Source organism: Seriola dumerili, unplaced genomic scaffold, assembly GCF_002260705.1.
Source record: "Seriola dumerili isolate Sdu_G_001 unplaced genomic scaffold, Sdu_1.0 BDQW01000088.1, whole genome shotgun sequence".
NCBI lineage: Eukaryota > Metazoa > Chordata > Actinopteri > Carangiformes > Carangidae > Seriola > Seriola dumerili.
Window position 1 is genome coordinate 13017919 of NW_019174343.1, and position 21151 is coordinate 13039069.

The following is a 21151-nucleotide window of genomic DNA, read 5'->3' on the forward strand; positions in this document are numbered from 1 at the left end:
GGGGGGGGGGGGGGGGGGGGGGGGGGTGGGGGGACACACACACATACACACAAAAGGAGAGAGAGAGAGAGAGAGAGAGAGAGAGAGAGAGAGAGAGAGGACACAGTAAATAAAATTCATTATGCCAAATGCCCCGGCGCCCATCAATCACGGGGCAATAATGCCCGTGTCAGGGTGTGCACCCACACGGCCCTGTATGCTTTTCTCTCAATGACAGACAACTAACAGCAATTAATTGTCATTTCATCGCTCCCTCTTTTTTTTTTGTCTGCATCTTTCCATCATGCTGGACCTGAGTCCATCTGACATGCGGGGATGTTGAGGTTGGTGTTTGATACTTGATTATGGGAGTTTTGTGAAAAGAAAAGAACAAGTTCAATTTTAAAACACCTCAGCTGATGCTACAGTGTCACACAGTGTGTGTTACATGCTGTTACGCGAAGAGAATTAAAACTGTTTAATCCCATTATGAAATGTTCTTTTTTTAAATATATACAGGTCCGGTAGGAAGTTTTTTCTTTTACTCTCAAGTAAAAAAAAATTCCTCTGTGGTGTGGGCCTGCTCTCATGACGAGGAAAAGAAGGGAAAAACATGGGTCATGCAGAGGTTCTGCTACAGACTTCAACCCCCTCAATTTCTAAATTTATATCAAGTCAACTCTAAATATGTTTAAATATATTTAATATTTTATTATCACGTGGATTATCCGTGTATTTTTTTTTTCATGCAATTAGTCTAATTCAAGAATTAGAAGAATAAGACTTCAGACGTGCTACAATGCTCTTATAAAAACTGCAGATTTAATACGTTTAATATTCACGTTAAATCCGGAGTCCAAACTTTTACTGTTGCAGGAGCAACTTTCTCTAATGTCGGTGTGTTAACCTGGTCATCTGTATATATTACTGCTATTTATTTAATCGGGTCAGATCGTATGGGAAAGACAACAGCCACAGTGAGGTCACACACCGCGGTCGTAATTTCAAAAGTCAAAAGCGTTTGAAAAGAAAACTCTCATCTCCTGACCAACTCACTGTGTCCACATGAAAGCTTCTTTTTTTTCTCCCTTCCTTTTCCTAAAACAACGAGTCTTTTCTCTTCACTGAGGGCTCTAATGCTCTTTTATAATTTTGAGCGTCATTGTTTAAATGTCAGACACAAAATTCAACTATTCAAAAAATGTTTTTTTTTTGTTTTTTTTTAAATGCAGGGGAGTGTTTTACGGCTGTGAGCTGAACAGGTTTATAAAGCGATGACAAAGCATTCAAACGATTCTCAGGCGGCTGTGTAAAATTATCAGCACATAACCTGTGTCGGTGTTTATTATCAAATCCCTTAACAAGAGGGACGCGATGTTAAAGTTTGTTGCCTCCATTCAGATCCACTCCCGACATCTTAGTTCACAGTCCCAACCTGTGAGACTAAACTTTTAGTCGTGTCATGAAGCGAAGACAATGACACTTTTCTGTGAGCACTGGCCCCTCTCCCTCCACGCAACTAACGCTTTGATAAATTATAAGAGTTGAAATAAATTTAGAAATATACGTGGATTCAAAGTAACTGGATTTTTTGACTCATGGGTGTTCAACGTGTTGAAGTGGCGAAGAGCTCGAGAGAAACTTAATCCACCGTCGATTTTCTGTCTATTGAAAAAGTGGAAAAGATGAAAACAGCTACACTTCAAAGAGGATTTTAAAACGTGGCTGATAAGTTTCGCGTTCAACTCTTCACAAAAAGACCGAAAGTTCAAACTGAAACGTGGGGAGAGGGAAGTCAGAGCGAGGAAAAGTGGCTGCTCGGCTGTGTAATACTCTACAACACCCCATTATATTATTAGGCTGAGTTAGAGGAGTTTGACAAAACAATGTGCGATGAGAAAGTTGAGAGTTCGATGTTTTTTTTTTTTTGAGAAGTGAGATGTGAGCAGCAGAGAGTTTCAATGGGAGCGCAGGGAGAGGGAAAGAGTGAGGAAGATGAAAAAGAGAGAGAGAGAGAGAGAGGGGGGAAAAAAGGAAAAGTGTAGATAATGCATCAACCTGTTCTCTTGTTTTCTGAAGAAGTCAACTTTCACGCCAGTGGTTGGACCATGTGGACAGCCCGCTTCTGCTCCTCAAACCCCCGGCGCGTCCACTCTCTCACGGCGACAAAGGGGACACAAACCGACGGGACGAAAAAATTAAAATAAAAAAAAAAAATGGAAAGAAACAGAGAGGAGAGAGAGAGAGACAGAGAAATCTAGGATCTAAGACCGCAGGACCATTACTTTAGACGACAAAGCGTGCTCGTTAGTCCTTTCCTTTTTCCCTTTTGTGTGCGTCCTCTCTCCTCGGAGTGGCCCCTCTGGAGTGAAGTCAGAACAATACTGCCGCTAAAACTCTGGCACTGTGCGCAAGTTGCCGCGGAGAAAGCGCGCAGCTTCTCGTCTTGTTTTGTTGCGTCTGCTTCCTCCCGCTATCTATTCAAGAGGCTTATTCAGCGCGTATAACCTCTCCACCGGTCCTCACTTTTTGGCATCCCGTCTGTTGCTTGCTCGTTCGCTGGTAATCAGGGTTGAATCACTAGGGCTGTGCGTGTGCGTACGAGTGTGGAGTGTGTGTGTGTGTGTGTGTGTTGCGGGGGGACAGTTTGCTGCGCTACCGTAATGCCTCTAAAGCAGGTGCGCGTTTTCATCCCTGCCCTATCCTCGCAAAGCCCTGGCGCACAATAGAAAAACAGCAGCCGGCGAGAGGTATCTCTCTCTCTCTCTCGCTCTCTCCCTCTCTCTCTTGCTCTCTCTCTACCTCTCTCAGTGTGTGTGTGTGTGTGTATGAGGGGAAGGCACTGATCTTTTGACCTCTCTTTGCATCCCGGCTGAGTTGTGCTATTGTGGAGGCAGAGAGGAACAGATGTTAGCCTGCACTGAGTTTGAGCTCAGAAACAGTCAGAAACAAAGCACCATCACCCAAACACAACCAGTCTACTGAGAAACACTTGGCTCCTCTACCCTTTTCGTTAATACTTTTAGACTTATTAGTAAATAAAAACAGAATTTAAAAAAAGACCTCTATTCTTTGCACAAGACATCAGTTTGCAAGTATGCACCAAAATAAATGACTTCATTTCTTAATTGGTACTTTTTGTGCTCTTGACAGACCTTATTGTGATATAACTTTATTTTTTTAAATACTGCATGGTAATCCATATTGATTTATGTCAACCTCAGAAATGTTGTGCTCCACAAATAAAAAATAAGTGTAAAATCAGTTTAATTGGGTTCACTCTCGTTACACACTTACCTTGCAAATTGGATAAATTTTACTGTCTGCCTAACTCACTATGTCCTTTATGTATTTTGGAAGCTTGACAACTCGTTTTGCAGAGTTATTACCATCTTTTTTTTCTCCTCACAGCCACATTAATTTACTAATTGATGGCATAATCAGTGTTGAGATTACTGTCTCTGATGAAATTTGGAAATTACATCATACCTGTCGCTGCAAAAAAAAAAAAAAAAAAGTGAGGGAAAAAAAGAGTGCCATAATTCTTAAGAAGATCTTGGAATAATTTTTGCTTTGGCCATTAAATGGGATTCTGCCCTCCTGCCTTTTCACTATCGAAGCTTTTACCATTGGAAAATGATGGCAGTCCATCACAGCACCACCCAACAATGGGCCACGACTGCAGTAAATCACAACACAAATCATTAGCACGATCAATACCACTAAAAATATGTGTGTCTATGTGAGTGCGCGTGTGGGTGCAAATGTTTGGGTGTGTGTTTGTGTATATGAGCACCCTTATACATATTTTTTTTTTTTTACTTACTCATGTCTCGTCTGAGCCTGACGAATTTTACCTGGAACACTTTGTTATATGTGTCCAATAAATCTCCAGAGAACTGACAGGTGCTAATGTGAGCAACTGGATGGTGATGAGTGATGCTTTTCCTAAGTGGCTCCTATCATGAAAATGCACTTTCAAGTTTGATCAAACAAAAAAAAATAAAAAATCTGACAGTATTATTAATAGAAAGTTTATAACTGAATCCCAGCAGGTGTGTTAGTGGTTACTTAACCACAAACAACCTGCATCCAATAACTGAAAATGTGTGAGAGAGCAGAGACTGACTCATCCTTGTGCCTGTTGTTGTGTAACTGTTGGCATTTTGACTAAAGATATCAATCACCCCCGCCTGTTTGCAGAATCATGATTTGTTTGTTGTTGTTTGTCTGTTTTGGCTCGCGGGTGCATAAAAATCACAAGATTAAACAGAGCACAGGAAACTGAGTAGGACTCTGTGTTCTGCACGGCCTGAATACAGCCAAGCCAGGCCAGGCTGAAGCAGGCCAAGTATGAAACCGGATTAAAATAGAGCTGGCCTGGACATCTTAAGTCAACACCCTCATTCTTGTTCTCACCGAAAGGAGGAGAAATGCTGTTTGGCCCTCTCACCCATCTCCTATTCCCATTTAGGAACCTTCTCTCCCTGTTAATCAGGGGGAATAATTATCAAAGTGGACAGGTAATTAAATTAAAACATAAGTGGCTACATGAGCTGGGTTGGCTGTACTACAAGGTTTTCCCTGGCTTAATTAAAGAGAAATATGGGAGTGCTCACCCACAGTGTCACAGAGCTGGTAAAAATGAGGAAAAAAAAGCTCTTGCCACTAACTTGAATAACTCAATCTGATCTGTTCAATGCCGGATTTTAGATTGATAAAAAAAAAAAAAAAAAAAAAGAGGTGAGTCTGCCCTGCGTGTATGCGTGGGGAAAAAAAGATTCTTCTTCACTGCTCATTCCTGAGCAAATCAGTTCCGCAGACTGTGTTGTTTGTTTGCATATGAGAGCAAAAGCATATGTGTGGCGGCGAGAGTGAGGCGCGGGAGTGCAGAATGTGTGGTAGATGCATTATAAAACTGCGAGCTTTAGCAGCCATCTGGGAATAATGTCGTAAAATAAAGCTACAATAAAATAAAACTTACTGCTGTTGATGTTTACAAACAACCCCCACATAATACCCACAATGCCTTGAGAATCAAACCAAAAGAGAGGCCTCAAACACATACACACACACACACACACACACACACACACATACACACACACACACACACACACACATATACACATACACATACAAATAAACAGACCCAGAGCAGGAATCCAGTGCACAGACCAAATTATCCAAACATTCACAAACACACTCATATGTGCCCACACCCACTTTGGTACACATATGTGTGTGCATGTTTACAAATAAAGACAAAGTGGGAAGGCTGCATACACACTCATGTAAACAACCACACACACACACAAACAAACACACACACACACACACACACACACACACACACACACACACACACATAACACACCACCGTCGCCTCTGTGGTTATGCAAAGACAGCAGACTGTGGCTCACAAACACCACTGCTATCTCAGGGCTGGGTGTATTACAATAATAAATGTCTGAGTGCATCCACACAAAGCCTCTTTTCATCTGCGGCAGTACAGTACCTGTGAACAACATGTGTTAGTGTGTGTGAGAGTGAGTTAGTGAATGAGTGTGTCTGTGTGTGTGTGTGTATGTGTTTGTGTGGCCTTGCTGCAGACAGTGGCATCTGCATTAGTCTCTGCATATACACCGATTGCTGGGAGGATCACAGCCAATCACCACCTGCTTTCTATTAGCCACTCATAAACATGTTTACTGTCACAGCTGCTCTGCGGCACACAACTACACACATACGCACACGCACATGCACACGCACACACACACACTTTATCACTACTCTCTCCTTGTCTTGGCCTTTAGTTGGAGGGGAATAATTAGGGAGTCCTGGCCAAGGCAGTGGTGTATGTGTTAACAAGCTGTTTTAACACTGTCTCTCACACACACACACACACACACACACACACACACACACACACACACACACACACACACACACACACCTCCCCATATGCAGGGACAGCCAGGGAGAGTGAGAGAAGATCTCATTCTATGCCTCAAGGGCTCACTTCATATTAAAGCACTTGTGACCCAGCAGTCAAGTCCAGGAGCGAGACTCCAGCCGGGTTGGTGTGTAAATCTGACAGGTACACTCTCAGAAAAGTTAAGGCTGTCTGTGAAAAGTTGAAGAAATAAATTAGAGAAACCTGTAAAGGACATCTTCAAATGGTGAAACTATAAAAAATAAAAAAAAAAATGACTGTCTTTGCTTAAGAAGATAAAGAAATGTCTTTATTGATGAAGGATTAACTACTGAAGTAGCTGTTAAATCAGAGATGGAGAAGGATTTCTCTATTTCAACTTCCTTGAGAAAGTGAATATTGCTATTTTACCATTTTGTGTATTAAGCACCAGATTTGATTCATTCCACTGCAATGAAACAGTTACTTAACAGTACATTTCCCCGCAACACATTTGAAGTTTGAGTTTGGGAAATGCACGTAACAGATTCAGAGTCTATGCATGTGCAGTGATGCATCAAAGAGAAATGGAAATTTATGTCTGCAAATTTTTGTTTGTTTTCTAATGATGTGGCTATAAAGTCATTTGATTTGACCACATCTGAGGCAGTGACACACAAAAATGTGGACACACAGACACACACACACGCATTCCGACACACACTTCATCACACACTGACATGTGGAGGAAGACAGGGAAGGAAGGAAACTGTTAACTATACTGTTAGTGAGTGTTACTTCTATTATTCCTCATTTATATTTACTCAAGCACTGCACTTCAGTACAAATGGTTTGGTTTATACAAACTTATACTTTAGTGATATTTTGAACGCATGACTTTAATTTGATAGGAGTATGTTTATAATGCAGTATTACTACTTTTACTTCCTTCACCACTGCATACATGGCTCTATTTCTTACTGACTGTTAATATTAGACTGTATGTACCTTTTGCCGTTTTGAATGTCTAACTAACAAGACAGTTTTGAGCTTGGGCTTATTGTGTCTCGCACTGGGTCAAAACCGCCCATGGGTGCTGGGTACAGTTAATCCAGTTCTATGCTGCCACAAACTGGGTCAATTTTGACCCAGCAATTTGTAGTGTTTAGTGCCTGAGCGGCCTCCGTGATGCTGCATGTAGGTTGAAGAGCACCCGAGTCGAGCATGACAGAACTGTGCCAGTCTTCATGTGTGTCTGTCTGTTTAGGCGGAACTTAATACGAGACACTGAGGAAATAGCCCTGAAATCCTGTCTCTTCATCTGCTCACGTGCAGGATATACAAACATACTGTCAGAAAGACATACACAAGCGCACAGACATACACACACACACACACACACACACACATTTGCGGAGCAGTCCCTCCCTCAGTGCGATCTTGTATCAAAGCAAACAAATGACATGCTGTCTTCTCCTCTCTCCCCCCACTGTCTTTTTTGATGTGTGGTTGTGTAAAATGACACGCCGTATCTCTCCAGCTGACATTATCACTCGCCGGCGCGCTCACATCTTCCGGCCGCACGCCTTTCCCACAGGACTCCCTACAGCAGGGGTCTTTGTCTCTGAAAGCATCGGCACACACAGACACAGACACACACACACACACACACATAGAAAGATGTGGAAAAGCCTCTATGATTTTACCTCTGCATTGTGTGCTGTCAGTGACTGGTTCAAGGATTGAGAGAGAGAGAGAGAGAGAGAGAGAGAGAGAGAGAGAGAGAGAGGACAGGATGGAGGGATGGAGAGGAAGGATAGGATAGGACTGGCTTTCTTTAGCAACCTTTGAGGTGTGTGTGTTTTTTCTGAAGATATGACGTGTGGTGTTTCTCTGCTGTACTGGAGATTTTTAATGCAGCAGAGAGAGATGTAACCCAGAGAGCTCTGTCACATTAGTGTGGCCATCAGTGTTAAGCTGACATATGTAACAGCCCTGATACAATAACCAGCTCAAGACTCTATCATGCATGTGGCAATAGGTTGACAGACGGCAGGAAAAAGTGTTTGTTTTACTGGAACAAAATAAAAAATAGGGAGAATTTATTTTTAAAAAAAGAAAAATGAAAAATGAAAAATGACAGTAGAAATCAAATGTATGTGATTGTGGCTGTAACTGTTGAATTTATCTATATGTAAGGGATGCATTACAAAAGGTTATCTAAATTCTAAAATGTCAAAGTGCAAAAAATAAATCGATAATTATAACAATAGTAATAATAATAAGTACCACCAGTTCATTGAAGGTACAAGAACCACATAAATCCCCACTCTGGCTGTGGAGCTCCTTGCCCTTTGACATGCTATACTTCAAAGAAGCGACAACTGAAACATAATAACATTTAATGAAAGCACTATAATGCTTTTGACATTGAAAATACATAGATTTCCTTTCCTTTTTTTCGAATAAGCCACCTTTTCCCCTATAATCATTCACGAATGCATCACTTTTTTTTTTTGTCCTCTTGTGTCATCGAAAGCTCTTATCAGTAAATCACAAGTTCACTCATTTGAGCTGAATAAGATAAAAAAAACAAAACATTTATTTTATTTAAAGTTTCCACAACCTTGGAGACTTCACATCATTGAATGCAATAAGTTTTTTTTCCATATAAGTTTTGATATGGAATTCACTATAACTGGTTATTGACATTTACTGGATCTGTTTGTATATGTGAACTGTGGTTGTGAAAGGTTCAATGATTTCTTTTGACCTACACATTTCAGTTCTCTAGACTATTCATCTGCTCTTATTTAACTTCTCTCACCAGCTTAAAGAAAACACACTGAAACAACAAGTAATACCAGTGGTTTCACTAACGCAGATGTAGCAGGGGACTGTTTATGAATATAACTAACTTTTTTTTCCCCTCAGTGTGTCCTTGTAAATTTGCTTTGAAATACAGACACAGACCACAAAATGTGCCATAAATGGATAGAAATACAAATTTCTCCATCCTTTCAACTATGCATGCATTTATTCAGCTTTTCTTCCTACTTGTATTTAGACTGTAGTGACAGCAAATAACATCAAAGCTAACATTTGCAATAAGAACTGGATTGTAAAGCTTCCAATGAATTGAAAAAAAGACTCAGGTTTTAGAGGATCTATATTGAAGCTACAAAATACACTATATATATTATGTTTACAAAACATTTTTTTGTTCTCTGGCACCTGTGAAGGTTGAAATTTCCACCATAGCAGCATATTAACAATTACCATTACACATCCTACTGCATGTGGAACATGCACATGAGAGTCTATCAGTCTTTCATCATTACAGGTCATTCTGTATGTGTGTGTGTGCACTGCAGAGAGAGAAAGAAAGGGGGAGAGAGAGAGGGAGAGAGAGAGAGAAAGGGGGGGAGAGAGAGGGAGAGAGAGAGAGAGGGAGAGAGAGAGAGAGAGAGAGAGACAGTGAAGGGCATCGTAGGTCGTCAAATTGCCACGGTGCTTTTCGTCCTGTCAAACGCTCACGTGAGCCAGTCTTGAGTGAATTTCAATAATCATACTGAAGGACTTTTCTTCTTGGGCCACATTCTGCTAAATGTATCTCTCTCCTTCTAATTCCCCTTCACAATACGTCTGGCTCAGACTACTCATCATGTCATTGGTCCCTTTTCTATTCCCCTGTGTTTGATTCTGACAAATACATGGATTATCGGCCAGGGGGATTTTTAAATATATGGCTAATGTGAGCTTTCATGCCTGTGCTTTAATCTGCTGAGTATTTAAAACCAATCTTAAGGACGGGAGAAAACGCAGAGGTCAGGCTTTTTTCTGCGCCCGCCCGGCGCTGGAGAAAAGAGAGGGAGCGAGATTGGGAGAGGGAGACGGAGTGAAAATGGAAGTGGGGAGAGGGAAGTGAGAGAAAGACAATAATTTCCCTTCTATTTAAATTCTAACCAGGATTAACTGTAGAATCGCAGGTATCAAACCTCATCTGGCAGCACGGCTAAAGAAAACTCCCTCAAAGAAAGGAAAAGTTGGTCTCCTTGCTGTAGGTGTGTGTATGTCTGTGTGTGTGTGTGTGTGTGTGTGTGTGTGTGTGTGTGTGGGTGATAGGAAGGCAGAAAGAGAGAGAAAGAAAGATTCTGGGGTGTCTCTCTCTGCTTTTTCACTTATCATGTGCCCTCCAATGCCAGGGAAATTGGACCTAAAATGAGAAAATATATCTCTCACTCTCTGTTTAACGGGGCAATGACACAGTACGGTGAGGGATGAAAGCTCCATCATGTGTCTGTCCGGTTGCTTCGCTGTCAGAGAAGGCGTCTACTCATTTACAATTCAGACACTTTTTACTCCTTATTACTGTCTTTCTTCCACCTTTTCTTTCATCTCTCTTCTTGTTTCTGCTCCTCTCCTGTCCTCTTGTCTCCTGTCCTCTCCTCTCTCTTCCCTCTTGTCATTTTGTGTACATATGAAAGGCAGACAGGGCCTTTGGCAGCCACTCAAACAGGATCGAGTGTGTGTCTGTGCCGGTGCGTGTCGGGCTAAAGAGCAGAGGGTGATTTGCGGCATTACCTCTACAGCTTTAAACTGCATCAAGCAAGTTGCAGACCTTTTTTTTTTTCTTTTTTTTACGGCTGTAATATGAGGTACTTAACATATCACTGCCATAAAGCGCAACAGACGCAGGGTCGAGGAACTTACACACACAGACGGGCACGCATACGTACGTTACTGAGGAGAGCCGACGCTGGAGTTGGAGACAGATGTATGTATAAGCTGAGGGAAGTTTTTTATGGTACGGACTCATATGTCTCACCCAGGATAGTAAAGTAGGCCAAGGCTGATATCATCTGATACACTTGTTTTCTCGCCAACCATACAATCACAGCCCGTCCCTGCTGAGGAAGCATTCAAACTGCTATTTGAACATCAATGCAGCATGCAAATAACATTCACCACCCCTTTTCACACCAGATAAGATAACCACAATGCCTCGTCTGGCAGCGCAGATGTGTGTTGCATCCTACGGCTATGCTGCGGTTATGAGCCCTCTCAGCAACTTTCCTCAGAAAAAAAACAAGGGCAAGAAGTTAGTAAGTGTATATGTATGTACAGCATGTGAGTCTGCATGTATGGGTTTAAGTGAGCTAGCGTGTGTGGGTAAAAGCGCACGGACTTAATGGTAAGAGAGGAGGAAATGGAGAGAGGATTAGAGAGGGGAGTGGAGAGGTGAGGTGGCCCTTTAATTTGGAAAGTTTGATGTGAATGACGCACATCTGGCTCCCCAAGATGATGGATTCTGCTTGCACATGCAATATGGGAAAGTGATCCATCCCTCTCTTTCTTTTCTTCTATCTTTTCCCTCCTTCTGCATCCCCAATCCCTTACCTCAGCCTTCTATATCATCAACACGCAACTACTTTTTTTTCGCCCCTTGCCTCTCGCTCACATCCCTTCCTCCTTCCTGCTTCCCTGACGCCTTCTGTTGCAGTGCGAGCGCACTGAGCCGCATCACAACCTCTCAGCCTATTTCATGAGAGAGAAAAAAAAAAAAAAAAAAAATCACAGCTCTGTTTAGCACACTTGATACACATAATACATTCTCACTCCTTCGGACTCAAATATGATTTTGCTAATTGACATTTCACAAATATCAAAATTTTCTTTGACAGTGCAAACCCTTAAGTGTCTGGCAGTGTCTGCAGCTGTATACCTTTCTGTCACACTTATATCTTAAGTATGACTGGGGACGTATGTGCAGTGGCTTTTTACATTTATCCTCATCCTCAAGATACACTGTTTATCCGCACTAGTTGAGTGGAGGATCACACTGCGACTATGCAATCGCGTAGGGCACCCGAATGTGTCCTTACATGGGAGACAGAAGATACGGATTTTTGCAATTTATCTAAGTGACTTTTATTTATTCGTGCTGCTCTGCTGTGGAATGGTTGCTGCGTTTAGGTGGATTTAGCGAGATCATTGCTTTTGAATTTCTTGGTGAGTATGTTCTGCAAGGTCTTTGGTTGAAGCATTCATTTTAACCTTTTATTGCTGCAGATTGAAGGAGTACCAGGTGGGTGCAGGTGTCTCACTGAGGTTGATTGTTTCAGATGATGAGTCAAATTATTTTCTTTGTGTGTGTGTGTGTGTGTGTGTGTGTGTGTGTGCGTGTGCGGGCAGGTGGGTGCCACAGCATGAATAGCTGTTGTTTGTGCCTGGTCATGCTTGTGCAGATTAAGGAATCAAATATAACTGGTGTATCACTGGTGATGTTGAAAACGGACATGACAGAAACACAAATCTGTCCTAGGGGAGGCATAAACTCCTCTACATTGGCATTTTATCTGTGCTGATTATGATGTAATTTCACTTTATAAACATGCTGATGATGGCCTGTGCGCTGGCAATTGCTATGCATAGCAATCTATTTCATTAAAGCCATTGTTATCAGTTAATCAAAGCAAACTCACATACATGTCATGAGAGACAAACGTAAACATGATTACACGTGTTTGGATGTGCATTTAATTTGTGTGTGTGTGTGTAGCATTTTCTGTGACCTCAGTCTGTCAGTTCTGTCATATCGCTTTAAGCGCTTGTTCCTCATCATCAACATCTGTGGCTCAGATGATGATGTGTATCTAATCTATTGGTCTGACTTTGCAACTGTGCAGTTTGTCACATTGCAGTACTGTAATTAGAAGCATGTATTAGATACTATGAAATAAACACTTTTGCACATGAAATGGAATAATTTCATTTCACTGGGATATGTAATCCAACCCAGTAAAACAACTCATAATACATTGTTTTGGATTGTTATTACACTTTATTAATAAAATCATTAATTTTAGTAGTTTGAAATGACTCATTAGGTCCGTTAGTTTTTCAAAAAGAAAAGAAGAAAAACATTCGCAAGCCATTTCTCTCTCTCTCTCCCATCTCTCTGTCCTAGTTTTCAGCCATTATTTTGCACTGCTGATAGCTATGTGTGACTTGAGATTATTTATTGACAGGTTTTTAAAACACCATAACTAACGTGAATATTGCTGCTATTCTTGTTCTTGTTTCAGACTCTACCTGCTGTGTCTGCCGGTTGTAACATGGCGGTAAAAACGGCATATACAGGAGCACTGTGTTGAGTATATGTAAACTTATGAATTTAAAAACCATTTACCAGCCCTTACGTCCAGCTTCACTTCACCTGTCTAGCTTCATTCCACAGAAAAAGGCTAATTATTGATTCTGATTACCAACGGTTTCCCAGCATCAACAGCTTTGTTCCCAGGGCACATTGTCCCACACCTTTCATGATAATCATTCATGCCGTTAATGTCTCCATACACCTTACAGGTCGGGGTGGTTGGTCGGCCTGAGCAGACATCTCCAGCGCTTTCAAAGTTCTGTCAATACAATCCAAACAACTGGTGGTTCTTTGCCGTTCTCTGGCGTGACGCTTTCTCCAGCTCTGCTCATCTTGTCTTTGACTGCAACACCAGCCCGAAAGGCACCAAACTCCTGCGACGAGTCTCTATGATCAGCTAAAAACTACTGCAACAAAACATTTACCCTTGACAACTGACCTACCCGGTTGTTGTAATTGGACCATTTTACACAGAATATTGCACACGTATTTTAACCCCACAATTCATCTCATCACACATTCAAACTATCATATTTTAAAAATCCAGCACAACACAATTCAACTAAGCTGAAATCTAATACTGATTCAGTTCCAGTTTAAGGAGATTTGCTATTTTTAAGTTTTGAAATTTTTTTTGAATAATTTCTTATTCACAAGAACCAAATTTGATATACCCACTTCAGCAACAATCAAAAACACACACCATATCGGCAGTGATGCACTGGGAAATGTTTTGGCATGTCCCCAAGAAGGATTTCTTTTTCAATGATATGCTGCCAACCAACCCCGTATTGTTCTGCACAGTTCCTGGGTCATTGTCAACCAACTGAATTAAAAAAAAAATACAAAAAAATACAACAGCAATAAGATACATGCTATATGACCTCACATCCTTGTAAATAAACCAGCCTATCTTGCAGTAATTGCATTCAATAAGAAGAAGTTCAGGGCCAGTGCGCTTTGGAAGTTTCATTATGCTGCTATACACCAATACATATTGTCAGTCTTTGCAACCCTAGTGAATGGAGCAGAACAACCATTATAGTGGGGAAATAATAGCACATACCACAAACAGGACCTGACTTAAAACAAAAAGTGAGAAGTAAAGATTTCTGCAGAAAAGGCCTGGCAGAGCATCACTTGAGAATAAACCAAGTGTCCGTTGATGCTGACGGGTCGGTATGACTCAGAAGAGCATGCTGGGCTTCGTCAACATCATTTAAACATTTTGGATTTCCATAAACTGTGACTCATTTCCGTGTGTTACCGGCCGTCTTGTCTACTATTGACTGGCCTGAAGTACAAATTAGAGCGTGTTATTATCAGTCCACATTTTAAGAGCCTCCAAACTATTAGAAAGGCACTATTGTGTGTGCAGTTCTTGCTTGGCAGCTAAATGTCTTGTAATGGAAATGCACGGTACATGCTGCGCAATGATTCATTCAAACACATCTCTCCACAAACATAGTCAGGCTGGTGGATGCACTTGAGCCATGATCAAGCAAACGCTTTCAAATACACAAACATGTTTTTGTTCACACACACAAGTAGAACAGGGATTGCTGCAAAATTGTAAAGGACGTTGCTGTGAGGAGTTAAAACTGTGAATTCATCATGTACGACTGAAACAAGAAACCAATCGCCAAGGACCCACTCAAGACACCACATCATGAAGCATCGCTGTGCTTTTTGTCACTGAAGACAATGTTCACCGTTTGAGCTACAGTTTGAAAAGCTCAACACAGCGTACACCAAGCAGGACTGAGAGCTGAAAGAAGACACATGCTGAAATTTTTTAACACTATAATCAGAGGGAGTTTAACATTTTTCCAATGCAAGGTGATTAAGTTTATATTATATGCAGAGAAATACAGAAAAAAATCTTTCAGGAAGGAGTTACTTATCAAGAGTAAAGCGTCAAAGGAATGACGCTTCAACTCACCTGCAAAGCCAAGATTGGATAATTCATTAATATCAAACTAATATTTGTGAGTAGAGTTTTTATTCCTCATTGCCATTCTCCTGAAACAGAGATAAAGCTACATCAAGGATCAATATTATTTTTATGCTGCAACTTGTTGCAAGTTAAGAGAGGTAGCGTGCAATTTTTTAGGATCCAAATCTGTTTCTGTGCCTTGTGTCTTTTAAGGGAGATACAAAAAGTCAGAAAAATATGACTGAATATTCCTTTGTTAACAAATGAGCATGAACACTCCTCGCTGCACTTAGTGTGTGTGAACATAAAACCTTCAACATGAGTGCTGTAGGAAAGGTAGAAATCATTGAACAGTTAGTGTTACTAAATATTATCTCGCTTTTGCTTAAAAAATCGTTCTCAGGCAATATTTGAGTATTTTAAAATGTCCCACAATTTTACATCCCACAGCATCCCACAAATATAAAGAAGTTTTCTTTTCTATTCTATGCACTAAACTCTGAGAATGCAACTTGAACAGGCGTTCAATTGTATCTATTTTCTGAAAAACTCCTCACTAATGTCCACTAATGACGAAAAGCACCAAACCCGCTGACGTCTTTTGAGAGTAACTCGGGGTTGTAAATGATTTTTTTTATCTCTTTTATAAATGAAATTTCATCATGTCTACTGTAACCCTTTGTGCCTCCTCTCATCTGGGCCCAGAGAGCTCGCCACTGGAGGAGATTGCGTGATGTCCATAAGCTTCTCTGTCAATCTACAGATGCCTGGCCTCTAAGTCAGTGTCCATTTGGCATGGTGTGCACACTGATGGATTTGTAAACATTAGGACCAACATGTCCACGCACACACATACAATTTCTCCCTCTCACACTCGCTCGATCCCACACCTGTGTCCAGATGATTATGGGGCCATAAGGTGCCCTCTGACTCCATCAGCACAAAGGTAATCCTGTCGCTCCAGAGAAGAATCACCAGGCCTTTTTTCTGCTTTCTTACTCAAACATAATTCTCCCCATTTGGCATTTTGACATCATATCTTCAGTCTCCTCCTCAGTCACCCCTACCGCAGTTTTCTTTCTCTGTGCCTGGCCAAAACACAGCCACAATAACTTTATTTTATTTTTGTCCCTCGCTCCAATGCACAACATTCAACCCTTACCTCTCTATTCTCCTTTTAATGTCTTTTTTGTCCTCCTCTGCCTTTCTTCTTTCTTTTTTTCTGACTTCCAAGGTCAGACAGGACAAACAATGCCACTGGTGTCTGTCTGAATGTGGCTTGCTACCCACCACCACTGCCACAGTTGCCTTGGCAACGCAGTAACCATTAATTTTCAATTAAAGCAGACAAAGAGATGACAGCTCAGGGTCCATGGAAGATGTCAAGAAGCAGTATTAATATACGACAAGTGAGCATAATTGTGTGTCCATTTTCCTCAGCTCTCATCTATGCTATCAGTGAAATGTGAAAGCGGCAGATAATTTGAGGGTGTGGGAGACGCTGGCCACTGTTTTCTTTTTAACCAAGACGCCTCTGATGTATCTCTCTGGGAAATATGGCATTCATCATTACCTTTATGAATATTTTGTCAGGGATGTTATTATTTTCATTATCACTCTATCACAAAGATGTTATTTCACTTGCGATTCAAACGCTGACATGCACACACAAACACGCACATACACACACACACACACACACACACACCTGTAAGCTTCATGTGGTGTGAGGACACGGCACTGACTATACTCCGTAGGTTGTTATTTGATTTCCATTATCAAACCGTTACAATGAGACCTCCAACTCATGCAAATATGTGAGCTTCTCTCCATCTCTTTGTCTGGTTCTGCAGAACCAACAGTACACACATTAACGCGCACACACGCAAACACACACGTGGACCCCCGAGTGAGGCCTTGGGCCAAACAGAGGGGGAAAAAAAATGCACAACAATAAGTGTTCAACCTTACAAAATATGGAAAAATATTTTATCATCAGAGACAGAGAGATCTAGTGGCACAGGTGATGAAAAGAACATGAAATAGTGGAAAATATTGTAGGAGACAAACCATGAGGAACATGTATGTATGTAGAGTGAAGTGGAGTGGGGACAAATTGAGAGACATCAGGATTTACAAAGATGAAGTGAATAGACAACTCAGTGGGATCTAAATGCTATTTTAAATTTTTCAGAGGTGGGCAAGTGACGTCTCTGTGCTTAGCCTCCGCTGTGACCTACAGGGACACGACTGAACAAAGGCCTAAGGGCTTTACCTCGTTCTCACACCAAACCACAAACACAAGCTTCTGAAACAAACTGCACAATATCTGAAGCAACCACGACACTGACACTGCTTCGTACAGTATATGCGCGCGCGCGCGTGTGTGTGTGTGTAAATAAGTTATGGAGGAAGCTTGTCTGCCACAACACAGTTGAGTAATCAGTCATACACCAGGTCAGGTAAGGTACAGGAGAGATGCTTTGTAACATAATGTGTGTAATGGAGGCTATTGTGTATTGTTTTCTGTGAGCATGGTGTGTGTGTGTGTGTGTGTGTGTGTGTGTGTGTGTGTTTATGTAAGGAAAGTCCAGGTAGAGATAAGGTGAAAACTTAAGCCTGCTAACGAGAGAAGAAAACAATACATAAGGGGTGAGTTGTCTTATTGGCCAGATCTCTGTCTGAACTGATCTTGTTTTTTCTCCCACAATCCTTCACTCATTGGTTCCCCTCACCTCTGTCTATCCTCCCATAGCAAAACTCCTCTTATCCTCACTCACCCCCACTTTCCTTTCATCCCCAACTGGTCTCTCTATTGCTCCCTCCCTCTCTCTGCCCACTGCTGACTGTGTCCCTTAAATCACACAGTCCCTAAACTGCCCCATAAAAGATGGCAGGTTCTCCCCTGCCTCCCCCCACACCCCCACCCCCCACCCCCACTCTCCTCCCCTCTGTCTCCACACATTACTGCTTTAATTAAGGTAATTACTTTCAGAGTAGTACTAATCGGATCCTCTTCTCTCCTGGCGCGCACGCACGCTCAAGCGCGCACACATACACACACACGTAGGCAAACACACAATTCACTCATACACACTTTCCTCTCTTGGCATCGGATGTACACCTCCAGAGCCAGCGACGCCTGTGTAAACTGAACCCTGGCCTAGTTTGAAAGTGCGTGGCTGGACCATAACTAATGACGAAAGTCTATGAAGATGCTCGTCTCCGCACCTGTGATGAGCAGAAACTCGGCAATCATCAAATGTCACACTGTAGATAAAAAGAAAGCAAAAACACCAACCTCCAGGTCTGCTGATCAACGGCACTCTTTCTTAAATACTATGCATTATTAAACAGCTATTAGCTCCTTCATACCGTATGTCTAATTAAACCTGTCCCAGCCAGGCCGGTCCTCTGACATAACATTATTTGAGTTGTGTGCTTTAAGAGCTCTCCTTTCCTGCTTTATTTCTTCTCAGCCATCAAACACTGTCACCGCATCAGCAGCCTCGTAGCATTCGAGCGTTGTGAGTGTTAAAGCAGATTTTTTGTTTTTTTTGTTTTGTTTGAACCGTTATTAACTTCAGCATGTGGAACCAGCTGAAATCTGGTAATGTAATCATGCAGAACAAAAACACTGAATCAAAACACTGATCATTCTGACAAAAAGAAAAATAACGCTCAAAGGGAAATCTGAGAAACTGTGTCGCTTGTCAGTGGAGCTCGGTTGATAACTGATGTTTGGACAGATTTATAAAAGGGAGAGAAAAGAAGTCAGATTCTACAAACTACATCTACATTTGGAATATTTGTGTTTTCTGCTGTGTCAGCGACAGACACGAAATATTAGTTTTAGGGATCAAGAGCTTTCATTCACGGTTTAGCTGTTGTCCACGTTGGCTGAGAAGCACAGAGACGAATGTGTTTCCTAATGACTGCACAGTTCGACTGGGTTTTTTTTTCGTGCACCTGATCCGGTCACACGTGGCATGTGATTGGAGAGGGAGGCCACGACTAACAACCTGAGCACACACCGAAGGCGCAAAACTCATGGATCCGCACATTCTGCTCCAGGTGTAATTTTTTCACTGATGGAAGCAAACACCAACTGGCTGCTAAGTTCAGTTCAGTCAGATCTGTGGATGTACAACTGGTCTGTCACAGGAGACGCTGTATTCCTCTCCTTCCGCCACCATCCCCCTCTCTGCTTCCCCCAAAGGCACCTTGACTGATAATGAGAGAGGGAATGCAGGTACGGCTCAGACTCAGGGGGGTTTCAATTAACGCCCTGCAGATTAATAAAGAGTAATAAGGTGTACTGCGTTTATGTGTGCGGGTGTGCGCGTGTTTTTTCTGTGCGTTCATGTGTACGTGTGTCCGCGTGTGGTGGAAAGACCCCTGTCGCTCAGTGTGATGGAGGGAAGGGAGAGGGGAAAATGGCTGTGAAGAAGCAGTGGTAGAATGTGGAGTGGAAGACCCTCCAAGCACAGCTCCGATCGGGTATTTGTCCAAGATTTTTAATTGGTCATCTGCTTCGTGTCACCACAGTATGATTAACAGCAGGAGATCCCAGGGTCACATTAATTCTGTGTGCACAAAGACACAAACACACATACACACATGTCCAAACCTGAAACAGGCAAACAGGATCAAATATTAAGAACCAAGAAAGAAAATCTTGCTGTATATCAGTAAAGTTACAAGGTTTACGACTTACATTAAATCACTGCTAATGCAAACCAAACAATTCCGACTACTGAGACTTCACATTAAAACTTTCAACTGGCGAGACATGGGGTGGCTTTTATACGAAATGCAATGTATTTATCAGGTTAGTCGTTCATCAAAAATGTATCTACAAAACAAGCTGTTGCATGAAGCGGTGCAGGCAACAGGATGCACACCTCCATTATCTGGTTACCTTCTCAGTGACTCCAGAAACCTACAATGCGCACAACATGAAAGCAGATCACTGTTGCTCATAGCACGATGGTAAAATGTCAGTTATTGACTGGTTTCCTTATTAATACATTTGGCTGAACTTCTGATATTTCCACCGCTGACACATCTGCCACCACAAAGTAACATTAAGGTGAATAGAATTTTGCTTGTGGGGCTAAAAGCATGTAAAATAACATTTGGAAAAAACAAATCTACAGCGATGTGGATCATCCACAAACGTTACTGCACATTTCTTCAGAAACACTGAGGGTCTTGTGGACTATCCAGTGTAGCATGGAAGACACATTGCTGTCAAATTTTTTCCAAATCTGCAGCGCTTTAAGCTTCACTAATGTCAGTACATTCAGCTCCTTTGTACTGGAGTGGTAGTAAAAGTTGCTTCAAAACCATGGCAAGTTGTTGACTACCTGCATGGCTCAACCATTAAGACTTTTTTTTCTTGTAACTTTTATGAACTGTCCCTTTAAATCCAGGCCTGTCTGAGTGCTAGGTTATGATGTTTTGTCTTGTTTGTCTGGTGACACTCCCTGTTGCATTTCCCATGGTGCCTCATAGAGCGTGAAAAAACCTAAACACACCCATGGTGCCTATCACTAAACAATGTTTGTTTTACAGAGTTGATTCGTCTGAGCTCTATCAGTTTCACTCTGACCCCAGCGTCTGCTTACCTTGTTCTGACTGCCCCCCCCCCCCCCCCCCCCCCCCCCCCTTTCTGTACAGTACAGTAAAGGAATGCACCTACAGCTATCCGTGTCGACGTTCACCTTTTCCATGTCGGAGCACATGACTTGCACAGGCTGAAAGTTAAGACACTCTCCCTTTTCAGCGTTTTCGTGATCCCTGATTGTGTTGGTGGTGCTTGCAAAAGCGGTGTCACGGGTTTCATTCATTTCACTGTTAACCTAGATTGACTATGCACTGTCAAACCTGAGAGCTTTTGTCTCAACCACGTAGCACACCCTGAATATCTCAAACACGCAGGATAAATATTTACATTAGCAGGGACTGGATGTGAGGTATGTTGTTATTGGTAGCTGAGAAGGCATTTGTTGTATTTACTGTATGTGTCTAGGCGTGAGTATTTTTATGTGTGTGTGTGTGTGTGTGTGTATGTGTGTGTGTGTGTGTGTGTGTAGTTCAGAGAGGCTATACACAGTGTACACAGGCCTGCAGATCTGAACACAGATAACACCTGACATGT

At 41.9% G+C, this 21151-nt stretch overlaps 1 protein-coding gene across 1 annotated transcript in view; it reads right to left on the reverse strand.

Moving 5' to 3' along the window:
- The window catches only part of foxp4 (forkhead box P4), a 91908-nt gene extending 89786 nt beyond the window's left edge, over positions 1–2122 (reverse strand). The window contains exon 1 of the mRNA XM_022745057.1: positions 2038–2122. The gene's annotated coding sequence lies outside the window, so the exon portion shown is untranslated. The remainder of the gene's footprint in view (positions 1–2037) is intronic.
- Between the last annotated feature and the right edge of the window lie 19029 nt (positions 2123–21151).